The sequence below is a fragment of the Eptesicus fuscus genome, chromosome 3, assembly GCF_027574615.1.
Source record: "Eptesicus fuscus isolate TK198812 chromosome 3, DD_ASM_mEF_20220401, whole genome shotgun sequence".
Lineage (NCBI taxonomy): Eukaryota > Metazoa > Chordata > Mammalia > Chiroptera > Vespertilionidae > Eptesicus > Eptesicus fuscus.
The window spans coordinates 103,239,220-103,253,618 of NC_072475.1; positions in this window are offsets into that span (position 1 = coordinate 103,239,220).

The following is a 14,399-nucleotide window of genomic DNA, read 5'->3' on the forward strand; positions in this document are numbered from 1 at the left end:
ATAATGAACCATAGAGAAAATTGTTTTATCATATACTAGAGGCCTGGTGCACAAAATTTGTGCACTGGGGGGGGGGCGTTCCTCAGCCCAGCCTGCACCCTCTCCAATCTGGGATCCCTTTCACAATCCAGGACTGCTGGCTCCTAACCACTTGCCTGCCTGATTGCCTCTAACCGCTATTGCCTGCCACCCTGATCACCCCCTATCGGCTCCCCTGCCAGCCTGATAGCCCCCAACTGCCCTCCCCTGCCAGCCTGATCTCCCCCAACTGCCCTCCCCTGCTGGCCCAGTCTCCCCCAACTGCCCTCCCCTGCAGGCCTGGTTGCCCCCAACTGCCCTCCCCTGCCGGCCATCTTGTGACAACGTGGGGGTGGCCATCTTGTGATGACATGGGGGCGGGCATCTTGTAAGGGCGTGAGGGTCAATTTGCATATTACCTCTTTATTATATAGGATAATCAGACAACTCATGGAACATTAGATTTTTTTAAAAAACTATATAAAACTGAAATTTTGCTACTTTTTGCTATTAGAGTCTCTACTCCCTATGTAGAGTGTTTCTTTGGACTTTATATTAATTCCAATGATCTAAGAAATCTTGGCCAAGTTTGAAACCTTAGGTACCAACAGATCTTAAAGTTTGGTTACAGTTACCCTGGCAAGGGTAATTCTTCTACTCCATGTGTGCACATTTCTGGTACTTAACAAAACAGATGCTAAAAAAGCAACTTGGCCAAGGAGTAGATTTATGGCTTCTTAGGAATTTACCACAGGGGAGCACAGGCCCTTTGTGGTTAGAGGCATCTAAATAACAATAAGGCACTACAGTCACAAAGCAGGAAACAGACCTGGGCTCTCTTCAATGTTGGGCTATTGGGGTTTGGAACGGGAAACTTATGTCTCCTGCCAGACACATTATTTAAACATTTATAACCTGGTCACCATTATCACTTTAAACCACTTTGTGCATGAAGGTTAACATTTGTGTGGCATGTCATATTTTATTATTAGGTGAAAACTCTTTTTGACCAAGTAAAACATTTATCTTTAGTGGTAATTAAATGCCTGACTAGTTAGAATCTTTACAGAGAACAAAATGAGCTAAGTGCAAAAACAGGTTTCTAATGCTGTTTCCAAAATTAAAATTAAATAAATAAATAAATAAATTAAATAAATAAATAAATAAATAAATAAGATTCATATATCAAGTATTTCCAAATCAGGGAACTCACATCTTTAAGATAAATTTAATGATTTCTTTATAAAACACTGCAAAACAACAGAGATATCCCTCCTGTGCAGTGCATGTAATTATCAACATATTGCTCACGTCTTTGCTGTCCTTTTTCCTGTTGTAGCTTACTTTCAGTGAGTATTTTACCCTGGCAGTACATCTACCCTGTATACACCTCTGTTTATTAATTAGTGCAACCTCATTCCCTTCAATTCAGTGAAGGACCCATGAATATGTTTAACTTGGTATTTTATTGGATTAAATCAATTTGAATGGAAACAAAGTAGCAATTAAACCTCTACAAGATCATAATTATGCTGTGAATATTCACAAGGTACATTCTTAAGAGTAATTTTTGAAGTTTTCTTCTAAGTCTATGAAACATCTCATTGGATTAAGAAAGATGAAAGATGATTTAAGGTGTCAGTCTTAGGCAAAAATAAATGAAAAATAATCATGAAGCAAATGCTCATGTTGAAATGTGGACAGAGTAAACTTATAGCCATTTTGGAGGTACCCTACATTTCTTTCCCTTTGCCATTCTTGGTCATATTAAGTGAGCTTAATCTCCTACTTTAATTGCTATCTCTCTAGTTTGCTTTGCAGCCAGAAAAGCCTAGCCTAGGAATTTAAATGTGTTGTTGAAGTAGGATTCAGGCTTTGGCATTAGTTCCAACTTTCACCCAAAGGAGATAATGGACATAAATCTAGTTATTTGTAAAGCTTGCTTAGATGATTAATTGATGATAAAACAATATATACTAATTATGGCATGAGAAGTGAATCTTACAGATAAGCCAAAAATTATCTGTGAATATAATTTTAGAGTTTTTTTGAATAGGGCTATTAAAATTGGGAAAATACATTGATTTAAGTTGAAGTTCTTTATTTTTTTATGGAACTCCTATAGAACATTATTTCTTATAGCATTTAGAAATTTCTATGTGCCATAATGATTTTTTTTCTTCTACTAGATTACATCTTCCTTGAAGGCCAAATGCATGTCTAATTTATGTTTAATCTCTATGTATCTGGAGTTCTTTATTCAAGGTAGCGATTCAAATATTTACTTAGTGCAGAGCTCATATGGCTTTTGCAAACTAGAAATAAAAGCTTGCTTTCTCTAGGAAGCTGCCAACCTGCATCCAGGCAGTTGATGGTCAAGTATTGTCTAGACTTCAAACAGACATGCTCCTTGAAGCATCTACCTCTCTTGTATCCTATTTGAAATGATTTCATTAATTGAGGAATGAGAAACAGTGGTTTTACCATAGGTCCTTGAAAGAAAGTAATATCCAATGTCAATGCTTCTTAAATTCAGATTCAAGCAATGGACTAAGTCATAAGTGGAAAAAAAGTATCATGGGATGAAAGGTTTTATTTTTTAGTAGACCTAAAAGTAAATAAATTATGCTGTAATTATTTTTTTTCTTCAAGTGTTTAAAGATGAGATTAGGAGGGTATGCTAAGCCTTTCCTTGTCTGAATGCCCAGAAGGCCCTATGCTTTTACTAAAGATTGTATAATTGTCACTGCACTTATAATAACCCTCAAGTCAATCATCATCAGCATCTCAAAGTTTTGAAATCTCAGAGTTAATGATTGTGCTAAATTTTACCAAGCAATCCAAACTCTGGTCCTCCAGTTTGTTCAGGGCTAGACCTATTCTAGGGTAATTATGTGAGGTGAGGCTTGACTCAGAACAAATACGACAAATGCACGTTGTATAAAGGGGATGATGATTCCTCACTTTGTCATTCTTCTTAAAGTGGAAACATACTTTGTCTTTTTGAACAACTGGATGTAGAATATTGAAATAAATAGTAAGTCAGTATATCTAAATTCTTACAGATAAATGTCCTCTAATCAGAAATTCCAAATAGAATTTAAGTGACTTATGACTATTTTGTCAGTGCTCAAATTTAATTTTCTTTCTTTATACTCAGTAAACATTATTTACATACATATAGTAATAAATATACATATTTAAAATAATAATCAAGATTTATTGAAACATGATAAATTATATAAAACTGTTATTTAGAAAGGGAACTCTTCCAAAGATCCAACTGGATCATTTGTATGTAAAACAGAACTGACAATTTTTTTAATTACTCATTTTGTCACATATTACTATATGTGTATTCATTTTCTACATATAAAAGCAATGATATTATTAAATGGAAAACTATCTTCAAAATACAGGAATGCCATAAGTAGGAAGATGATAGAAACAAACAAGTAGTTTCACTCACTCTACAAAATTTCTTACATTTCAAAAAGACCTGTTCAAAGGTTAAAATTATCTCATAATCAATAAACAGAAAATGCTGTCATAAACCATACAGTGGTTTGGCCAGCAAGAAAGGGATTAGAAATGGAATAAAAAGAGACACTGACCACTTTATCCTAGCCCAATCTTTACTCACCCCCCTTCACTTAGGCTAGTACATGCCAGAAAAGCACCAAAAACAACCAATAAATGAAAGGAAACTCAAAGGTCACTTGGGGTCATTATTTTCACATACCTTTGAATAATGAGAGCATCACATGTCAGCCAGAGGAGAACAAAATGTCACATTCTCCAGCTAAAGGTCGGCCTCAGTCAAAGGTCACAGAAGGGAGGTCAGGAAATAACCTAAGAGGTTAGGCTGGGAGCACAAAGAAAGGTCACCAAATGTCAATGAAAGCATGCAGCTGTTTGGAGATGAAACAACTGAGGCACCCTTTTGTGCTGACATGAGCTAGAAAAAATGTCTCTGCTGACATTTTCTTTTAGCTGGCAGTTTTATAGTGCATTGACATTAATGTACCCAACCCCAAATTTGCCTTTTTAAAAGCAACAGTTTGGAAGTGAAGTGCAGCAGTTCCCAAAGAGTCATAACTGTGACATTTTTATTTCAAATGATTAATACAGCAGTGGACTTCTAACTCCAAGTTCAGATTTCATTGGAGCTCTTTCGTCATGACAATGTGCAGGGAGTAGGCCTGAGGACAGATAGCGATCAGTAACCAGAATTTTCATATTTTTAAGAACTGTTATTATTCTGTTAACTAAAAGGTACTCAGAAGTCCCAGCCTGCTATAGGGCAGGAAGATATAATTGATTTTTCTGAGCTTGGCAATTGGCAGTTTTTGATCTAGTAATAAAATCTATTCAAAGAAAGAAAAAAGGACTGACATTTGCAATTTCAATTTAAAGGAATTTGTGCAAAACACTTGCAGGATAAATTTTTATCTATCTGAGTATTAATCCTTTCTTCAAAGTACTAAATTCCACTTTAAATACCAGCTCTCAGACTAACAATGCTCAGAGGTAGGGGGTAGCGCTACCAAGTACTCTCAGACATCAGACTCCTCTGGAAAGAGTTCAGGAAAAACAGGCACCTTGAATTAATCAGCTGCTTATCTTACGGTTGATCCTTACTAGCAGCTTCAGTTTCTGTGGGTGTGTGGGTCTATTTTATACACACCCCACACCTGATATTGATCCAACATTAGCAGCTGTTTCCAGACAAGGATGGAGCAACTTCATCTACTGATTCACAAGCACAAGACCATGTTTTAAATGCAAGATGTACTTTTCCATCCGCAGGGCTTCAACAAGTGGCCCCAATTTATGACTTGGTCAGCTCCACTTTTCCCCCCAAATCTTCTTGAAACAGTTGTGCCACCTTCTTAAAGTCAACTTTGTTCCAATGCTACATGTTCTTAACCCTTTGCACTCGCTTGCCTTTTTCTCGATTCCTTTATTCTAATGCTAACCTCGTGGAGTCACACTCGACATCTGAGTGCAAAAGGTTAAAAGAAAGGTCGTTGTGCATTTATATACTAAAAATAATAATAATGAAAGTGTGTATGGAAGAAAACCATAAAGCCTTTTTCAAAAGAGAAAACTCTTCCTAAAATCTCTATTCCAGAGTATTCTTTATTTTGTTTGTTCCTTCATAAACCCCCAGGGAAATTGCCAAACAATAATGCTCACCCCAGGATTATTTCAGGGCTCACCCAGAGGTAAAACCACCTTCCTACCTAATGGACCCTCGACATAGGAAGCCTGTCAGGAGAACATCATAAATCCTGGAGATGGGAAGGGAGGGGGCGGGGAGAGCGGCACAAAGCCTTCGCAATTAGGCGAGTTATTTAACACACCGGGGAAGTGCTTTTAATAAATGAAGTCTGTGACTTGAACATGTCATAGTTGATCTATACAGAGGTTGCTGCACTTTCTTTAAAAAGTCTTTTTTATGCTGGGTGCTTTCCTTATGAAATTTTCTACACCTCTATTGTATGAAATGGATGTAGAAGCAGCTGATTGAGAAATGGCTAAGGTCAAAGTTAAAAAGGAAAGCAGAAGCTCTAAAAGCAGGCTGTCATTTTTTTGCCTTACAGTTCAAGAGACGCCATATGATTTGGTCATAACATATTAATGTCTCTGACACAGGGCTTTTTAAAAATCTGCCTTCAAATAACTGCTACTTGGGCAGTCATAAATGTAAAAGGTGCCCATTGCTGGAATTACAAAAATGAACTTTCCCCTTCTTATTTTACTCTTGGGCCAGCCTTTTGTCTTTAAAGATAGAATGATGGAGGAGCAAGTTTGGAGATAAGTAAAATGATAATTACAGCCTTGGAGGGATCAAGTTTTGTCTTAAAATGTCAGAACCAGAGAAGTTACAGGATATAGAAGCTGACGGGAAGTAGAGAAAAGGGTGGAAATGTAGAATTAGGTGCTCCTTTGAGGGGAGAAAAAAAAGCAACATATTCACATATCAACAAATACCAAATGGCACTGTATCCCCTGTTTTTCTGGATCCCTAACATTTTAAGCTATGAGTGTCTCTGGGTTATTTTGCCTCACAAAACAATATTACATTCCCATTAGATTGACAAATGGGTTTGCTGCCCCATAAGGGATTTAATTGAAACTTGGAACACAGTGCGGTTCATCAGATAAACACTTGCCAAGTTTAAGATTAATATCTACTCTAAAGGCTGCTATAGCTTCTCTGAAAAACTAGCCCCTTCGTCTTCAGATGTGATCAAGTTTAGCTTTATAGGGCACTCTTGGACTTTGAATCAGAACCACATTTGGCAGAAAATAAACAGTAAAAACAAAGCAAAACAAAAACCTGAAGGCAGCAAAGGAAAACAGAACTCTCACTTGATTTTAGAAGATTAGAAAAATCCACAGTTATCTTACTTAATGTACATGGTACTCTTTGACAGAAAATAAATTGAAATCCCAATACCTGGAACTCATGTACTTATATACTTACATGAAAATTATTCTTTAAATGCCTTGAAATAATTGTCTCTTATGCTTTATTTTAACTTGACATCTTTTTGTTTTGTTTTATTTTGTTTTGTTTTGTTTTGTTAAGTCATGGTTCCTTCTCTAGTATCTGAACTTGTGCCAAACTAAATGTCAGTGCCTCTAGAAGGAAGATTTAGAGTTCTTTTTGGAGCAGATAGAAGCCTCAAATGACAAACACATCTATTCCAAGTGCCTTTCCTGCAGGTGTGACTTACCTCAGAACAAGGTCAAAGAATGCGGCAGAAAGAGCTACAATTTGTTTGGCCTGACACACGGGGCAGTAGTTCCCTTTGTGATCCTTGTATCATCATTCCTTGGTGAGAGCAAGGCAAGTGCTTGCTTTCAGGTAGATGGGGCTGGTAGACTTACTTACCACAGAGAGCTGCTGTGCATTTCACTTTATGAAAAGCTTCCATTTGACTTGAATGCTGTTAAAACATTGCAGGGACAAGATTTGAAATCTTTCCTTGGGCCAAATTCTGGTGAAAAGTTCACTCCATCCTCCTCTTTAAACAACTCTTATCCAGCCTTTTAGCTAAACTTTAGCAACCACACACTGCAGCGGAGTGGTGGTGTGGCACAGAGGAGGTGGGAGGTGCAGGCAGGGCCCGGTCTCCTCATGCCCATTATTTCTAAGAGCAGGGGATGAGAAGATAGAAGGAGCCAGGCATGGGGATGGTTTTACACTCAGTCAATAAACCTTCACTGTCCACCTATTCAAAGGCAAATTCAGTCCTAGGCACTGCGAACACAAAGTCACGAAGTCATGCTTCCAGTTGTCAAGGTGTTTGATAGAGAATAAACCAGTCAGAACACAACTTTCCTGGAGGTCTCAGTGAACCTCCTGCTGTTAGACTTGGCTTTCCTCTTGAGTTGCCATCACCCTGGGGACCAAGGGGACAAGGCATGTATCTCAATGCAAGCAATTTCCTCTCTCCCTGACTCATTGCTGTCCCCTTCATTGACCCCACAGGGTCACACACTGATGGCTTAGGAGATGCATCTGAGATTGCACTGGGGAATTTAAGGATATAATCTCTATGTGTTATATGAATAGCCTAAGTTTATTTTCAGATTTTCAGTGAACTTAGCAGACTTTTCAGAGCCATTCTCCCTTAGGCACAGTCCTTTAATCTTACAGAATTCTTTTGGTATTGAAAAGGAATTTCTCTCAGCCTGTTCTCAGTCTTAGCAACAAGACCTGACACCACAGAGAACTGCCTGCCCTGTTTTTGCTCCCTTCTTTAGATCTCCTTTCTTGACCGTTAAATCACAGCATCTGAACCTACCTGCACCTGCCCATTGTCTACTTGTCTGGCTTTTCTGCTGGAGGCTATTTCTAGTCCTCTCTCTAACCTACTGCCTTTGACTTTCATGACCTACCTCTGCATTTATAAGGCAATCCTAATAGATTTCCACCATATGTTTCCAACAATGAGAATGACATTGATTTTTGAAACTCAGCTACACTCTTAGAGAAACTCCATGTATACACTCAATCGCCCAATTTAGGGAAATAAGACTTCTTTGACAGAGAGAAAAGGAAATGACCTATTTTAAACCAAAGTACTGAAAATTTCTACTTATCCTTATTCCAAAGGTGAAAAAGTGAAAAAAAAAAGAAAAGGAACGCTCTCCTTTTGTAGCCCTTCCATTAGAGGAATGAACAATACGTAGTTAATAATGTTCAATTTATTCATAAGAAGAAAAAAGGGTAATTTTTTTCTTTGTGACTTTCTTGCGAGAGGCCCTTTGACAAGAATTTTCTGAAGGTATAAGACACAATTTCTTTACATGAGGTCTGCAAGGGTTCTTTCACCCCTTCTAGCGTTTTCCCCTGTCTTTTTTATCTTTCCCTTCTAAATGAGATGGATGTCTGTGTACATTTTTTTTCAAATACAAATATAGAATGGCATATAAGATCCATATTACCTAAGACAAATTAAAAACAATCTCTAAGCAAGGCTGGTCTGCTCCTCGGTCTTAGCTGAGTATAGAATTCACCCTTCATAGGGTTTATGAAGGCATTCATGACAGGAGTCTTTACAGAACTATAGACAAGCCGAAACCGGTTTGGCTCAATGGATAGAGCATCGGTCTGCGGACTGGAAGGTCCCAGGTTCGATTCCAGGTCAAGGGCATGTACATTGGTTGCGGGCACATCTCCCGGTGGGGGATGTGCAGGAGGCAGCTGGTCGATGTCTCTCTCTCATCGATGTTTCTGGCTCTCTATCCCTCTTCCTTCCTCTCTGTGAAAAATCAATAAAATATATTTTTTAAAAAAGAAGTATAGACAAGGTTTCAGGAGCAAATAAGGGTTAGTAACTTGACCAGGGACTAGCAACATTATCACTTCTTAGGCTGAAGGGCAAGAAGATGAAATGTTAACAGAACCTAAAGAGAGCTAGTTTTGAGGAATACCACAGCTGCCCAGAATGTGATACTAAAGCAGGGGAGGCGCAGGGAAGAAATACCCTGGCTTTTCGCCTTCCAACATATGAATCTCTTGCTAGTACATCCTATGGGCCAAAATAAAATCAATAATTTGCCAGCAAAAAGAGCTATTGCAGGGGTTAGCATCCTGAGCCACAGAGCAGAGAACAGATGGGTAGAGAATGAATTTGTGGTGAAAACAGAATAATTAGTACTAAACTTCCCCTTTAAATAGTTAGGGAATAAAGTGAATTCATCCTATGGTCTATAACTAACTTTTATGAATTTAGAGAAAGCTCCTATTTGGCAAGCCAATGCTATAAATTATATTGTGTTCCCTCCAATTCATATATTGAAATCTGAACACTCTCTCCCCACGGTGTGACTGTATCTGGAGATAGGGTCTTCAGGAGGTAATTAAGATTAAATGGGGTCATAAAGATGGCCCGCCAATCCAATAGGACTATAACTATACAACAAAAGGGTAAGAGGAATGTCTCTCTCTCCTCCATGTGAGAACACAGTGAGAAGGCATCCATCTGAAAGCCAGGAAAAGAGCCATCACCAGAAACGGAATCAGCCAGCACCTTGACTTTGGACTTCTTGGCCTCCGGAACTGGGAGAAAATAAATGTATGCTCAGTCTATGGTATTTTATGGCAGCCTGAGCAGACCAATATAGCAGGGCTCTGGATTAAGTTTATAGTAGAAGAGAATGCAGGCTTTGAGTCATACAGACCAGGATATTAAAAGTGACTCTCACTTACCAATTGTAGATCTTGGGAAATATTCTGAACCTAGGTGTTTTCTGGTTTGAATAATGAGTACACTAATTTCTACATCATTGAAATTTTAATAAAAATCACATCTCTTCTTGTATATTTTCCTTCTAATGTATTTTTCTTTTTCCTGAAATATAACCATTAGAATATCCTTTAGTGAAGGATTGTTGCTAAAAAAAACTCAGGTTTTTTTAAGATATCTCATAATGACTTCATTTTCATTAGTTTCACTGAGTATATAATTCTTTGATAGCTATTTTCTTGACTCTTTGGAGATATTTTACATCATTTTCTGGTTCCCATTGTAGCTTCTTTCATTCCTTTGTAGGTCTTTTGTTAGTGCTTTTTTTTTTTTTTTTTTTTAGCTATAATTTCACTATGTGGTTGTCATCCAATGGTCTATGGTAGTTAGCGCCAATTCAAGGCCAAGAGAAATGTCCAAATCAGGGTGTGGTGAAGAAGGACACTTTATTTTGTGCAAATGGCTTAATGGTGACACAGCACGCTGTGAAAACAGCACAGTTCTGAGGCGGCCCTGGGGCCAGGCCCCTCTCTGGCTAGCCAGCTCTGCTCTGCTCTGCTCCTCACTGGTCTGCTCTGTGCCCGTCCGCTCAGTGCACTGATCTGGTCTCTGGCCTGTACTAGTTGGCTCTGCTCTGTTCCTGCTGGTGTTTCAGCTCAGCCAGGACAATGCAATCTTCAGTCTTCGGTGGAAAGGGAAAGCTGCATTATATGGACAGAAGAATTTGCCCCTGGTCCCTGATTGGACTGTCCTCATGCAAATGAGTACTCAAAATTCTCACAGTTTTGGTTTTTTAAAAAGATTTTTAAATTGATATTTAGAGAGAGAGAGGAAGGGAATGGAAGAGAACTAAAAAAAAAAAAAATGTGAGAGCAAAATGTTGATTGGCTGCCTCCTGCACACCCTAAACCTGCAACCAGGGCATGTGCCCTGACCAGGATTTAAACCAGCAACCATTCCATCCATGGAACGGTGCCCAACCAACTGAACCACACCAGCCAGGGCCAAATCTTCACAGTTTAATTGGTCCAAAAGGCACTGTCCTAATTGTTCAAAATAGAGCGCTCTGGTTGGTCAGAGCTGCAGACCTCCGATTGGATAGGGAAAGCCTCATCCTATTGGTTGAAGTAGGATTCCAGGATCTCCTCTCTAAGGGCTGGTTCAGAGGGCAAAACAGTTCAGTGCAGGCTTCTATGTGAAGTGCAGTTTGTGGGAGTGGTCCTGTGTAGAAATGGCTGCTACGTTCTAGGTTTTTTAAAAAAACAATTTGAAGCCCATTAGTCAGCAGGGTCTCCTTTTAGTAGGTGTCTTCTTTCTTAGGGTTCATGGTGTCCAGGTGCATGGTTTATCGTTGGTTGTTGTTACGTTCTACATAGGTTTCAACAAGTTTTCCTGAAAATGTGTTCAAGTGTTTCATCAATATTGGAAAAACTGAAACAATTATTACTTTCTACACTGACTTTTCTCCATTCTATATATTCTCTTACAAAATTCTGGCCAGAAATAAGATGGACATTCTAACTATACTCAAATGTCCCTTAACCTCCATTTTATGTTTTCCAAGTAACTGTTGTATTCCGAATCATTTCTTCTGCTCTATTTTCCAATTGTAAATTCCCCTTTCAGCTGTGTCTGATATGTTGTTTAAACTTTCCACTGATTTTTAATTTTCATAATTAAAACTAGAGGCCCAGTGCACAAAATTCATGCAGCGGAGGGGAGGTCCCCTCAGCTCAGCCTGGACCATCTCCAATCCAGGACACCTCGGGGGATGTCTGACTGCTGGTTTTGGCCCGAATCCAGGGATCAAGCCGAAACCAGCAGTTGGACATCCCTCTCACAATCTAGGACAGCTGGCTCCTAACTGCTCACCTGCCTGCCTGCCTGATTGCCCCTAACTTGCCCCCCCCACCAGCCTGATCACCCCTAACCACCTCTGCCTGCCAGCCTGATTGCCCCTAACTGCCCACACCTGCTGACCTGATTGCCCCCAACTGCCTCCCTCCTCCTCCCGCCAGCCTGGTCGCCCCCAACTGCCCCCCCCACCCCCCGCTGGCCTGGTTGCCCCATGCAGCCTGCTGGTCAGTCATTTGGTTGTCTCTCACTAACCCCCCGGCTAGCTTGGTCACCCATGCAGCCTGCTGCTCAGTCCCTCGCTAACCTCCCTGCTGGCCTGGTCGCCCCACAGAGCCTGCTGTTCAGTTGTTACTGTGAGGGCGTCATGACCAATTAGCATATTACCCTTTTATTAGTATAGATTTCCACAGTAGAACTTCTTTTTTTTTTTTCAAAGAAAATCTGCTTGATCAATTTTATAGCCTCTTATTCTTTTATTCACATACTAGAGGCCCAGTGCATGAAATTCGTGCACGGGGGGAGGTGTCCCTCAGCCCAGCCTGCACCTCTCCAATCTGGGACCCCTCGAGGGATGTCCAACTGCCTGTTTAGGCCCTAAACGGGCAGTTGGACATCCCTCTCACAATCCAGGACTGCTGGCTCCCAACTGGTCGCCTGCCTGCCTTCCTGATTGCCCTTAACCACTTCTGCCTGCCAGCCTGATCACCCCCTAACCACTCCCCTGCCAGCCTGATTGATGCCTAACTGCTCCCATGCCATCCTGTTTGCCCCCAACTTTCCTCCCTTGCAGGCCTGGTCCCTCCCAACTGCCCTCCCCTGCTGGCCTGATCACCCACAACTGCCCTCCCCTGCTAGCCATCTTGTGGTGGCCATCTTGTGTCCACATGGGGGCAGGATCTTTGACCACATGGGGGCAGCCATCTTGTGTGTTGGAGTGATGGTCAATCTGCATATTACTCTTTCATTAGATAGGATAGAGACCTGGTACATGGGTGGGGGCCAGCTGGTTTGCCCTGAAGAGTGTCCTGGATCAGGGTAGGGGTTCTCTTGGGGCATGGGGTGGCCTGGGTGATGGGCCTGTGGTGGTTTGCAGCCCGGCCACGCCCCCTGGCAACCCAAGCAGAGGCCCTGGTATCTGGGATTTATTTATATCCTACAATTGAAACTTTGTAGCCTGGAGTGGAGCCAAGCCTTCTGCTCGCTCCGTGGCAGCAGCCATTTCTGTTGGAATTTATTTATCTTCTATAATTGAAACTTTGTAGCCTTAAGTGGAGGCCTGGGCTGGCCAGGGTGTGCAGAAAGCTTGGCTTCCTCCATCGCCGGGGAAACCCAAGCCTCCCTCCTGCTCTCTCTGTGGCTGCAGCCATCTTGTTTGGGTTAATTTGCATACTCACTCCTGTTTGGCTGGTGGGCATGGCTTGTGGGTGTAGCAGAGTGATGGTTAATTTGCATATTACTCTTTTATTAGATAGGATATGATGCCCTCCTTATTTAAACATATTAAACATTGTGGATTTTATATTATAAATTCAACAATTTCAATATCTGAAGTCTTTATGTATCTGATTCTGCTTTTTGTTGTTTATGCTATTTCTTGGTTTTGGTACATTATTTCCTGCTGTGTTTTCTTATTTTTGTTGCAAGTTCAGGCTTGATGAGACTTTTTTTCTGTGAGGGTATTCTGAGTTCCAGATTGAGAGTTTATTCTTCTACAAAAATATTTGCATTTTTTATGCCATTCTTTAGCTTGGCCTACTAATAAGGGGTGATGTAAAGTCAGAGCACAAGTCCATTATGAATTTCCAGGGGACGTATTTTGTTATTGTTGCTGTTGTGGAGATTTTTTGAGATATAATGTAAAATTAATTATTTAATGTTATAGGTATGTTAAGTGGCATTTAATACAAACACAATGTTTCCCAACCATCACTTCTATCGAAGCCCAAAACATTTTCATCACCTCCCAAAAAGAAACTCCATATCCACTAAGCAGTAATAACTCCTCATTATTTCCTTTCTCCGTTCTGTGCAAACCACTGATTTACTTTCTGTATCAATAGATTTACCTATTCTAGATATGTTGTATAAACAGAATCATACAATATGTGATGTTTGGTGTCTGGCTTCTTTCATTTAGCATAATATTTTCCAGGTTCATCGTTGTTGTAGCATGTGTCAATACTTCATGCTTTTTTTATAACTGAATTTTATTGTGTGTACTGGTAGGTATCATAGTTTATATATTCATATGTTGATGAACATTTGGGTTGTTTTTACCTTTTGACTATTGTGTTATAAACATTCATCTACAAGTTTTTTTGTGTTGTTTTTATTTTGTGTGTGTGTGGGGGGGTGAGTATGTGTATGTGTTTTTGTTAATCCTCACCATTGATTTTCAGAGAGACTGGAAGGGAGGAAGGAGGGAGAGAGAAGAGAGAGAGAGAGAGAGAGAGAGAGAGATAGAGAAACATTGATGTGAGAGAGAGACATTGATTGGTTGCCTCTGGCATGCACCCTGACTGGGGTCAAACCTGCAACCCAGGTATGTGCCCTTGATCAGAGATCAAACCCGAGACCCTTCGATCCAAGGCCAACATTCTAACCACTGAGCACACTGGCCAGGGCCATGCACAAGTTTTTTTGTTTGAATATCTGTTATCAGTTATTTTGGGTATATAACTAGGAGCAGAATTATGGGTTATATAGTAGAATCTGGGTATGTAACTAGGAGTAGAATTATGGGTTATATAGTAACTT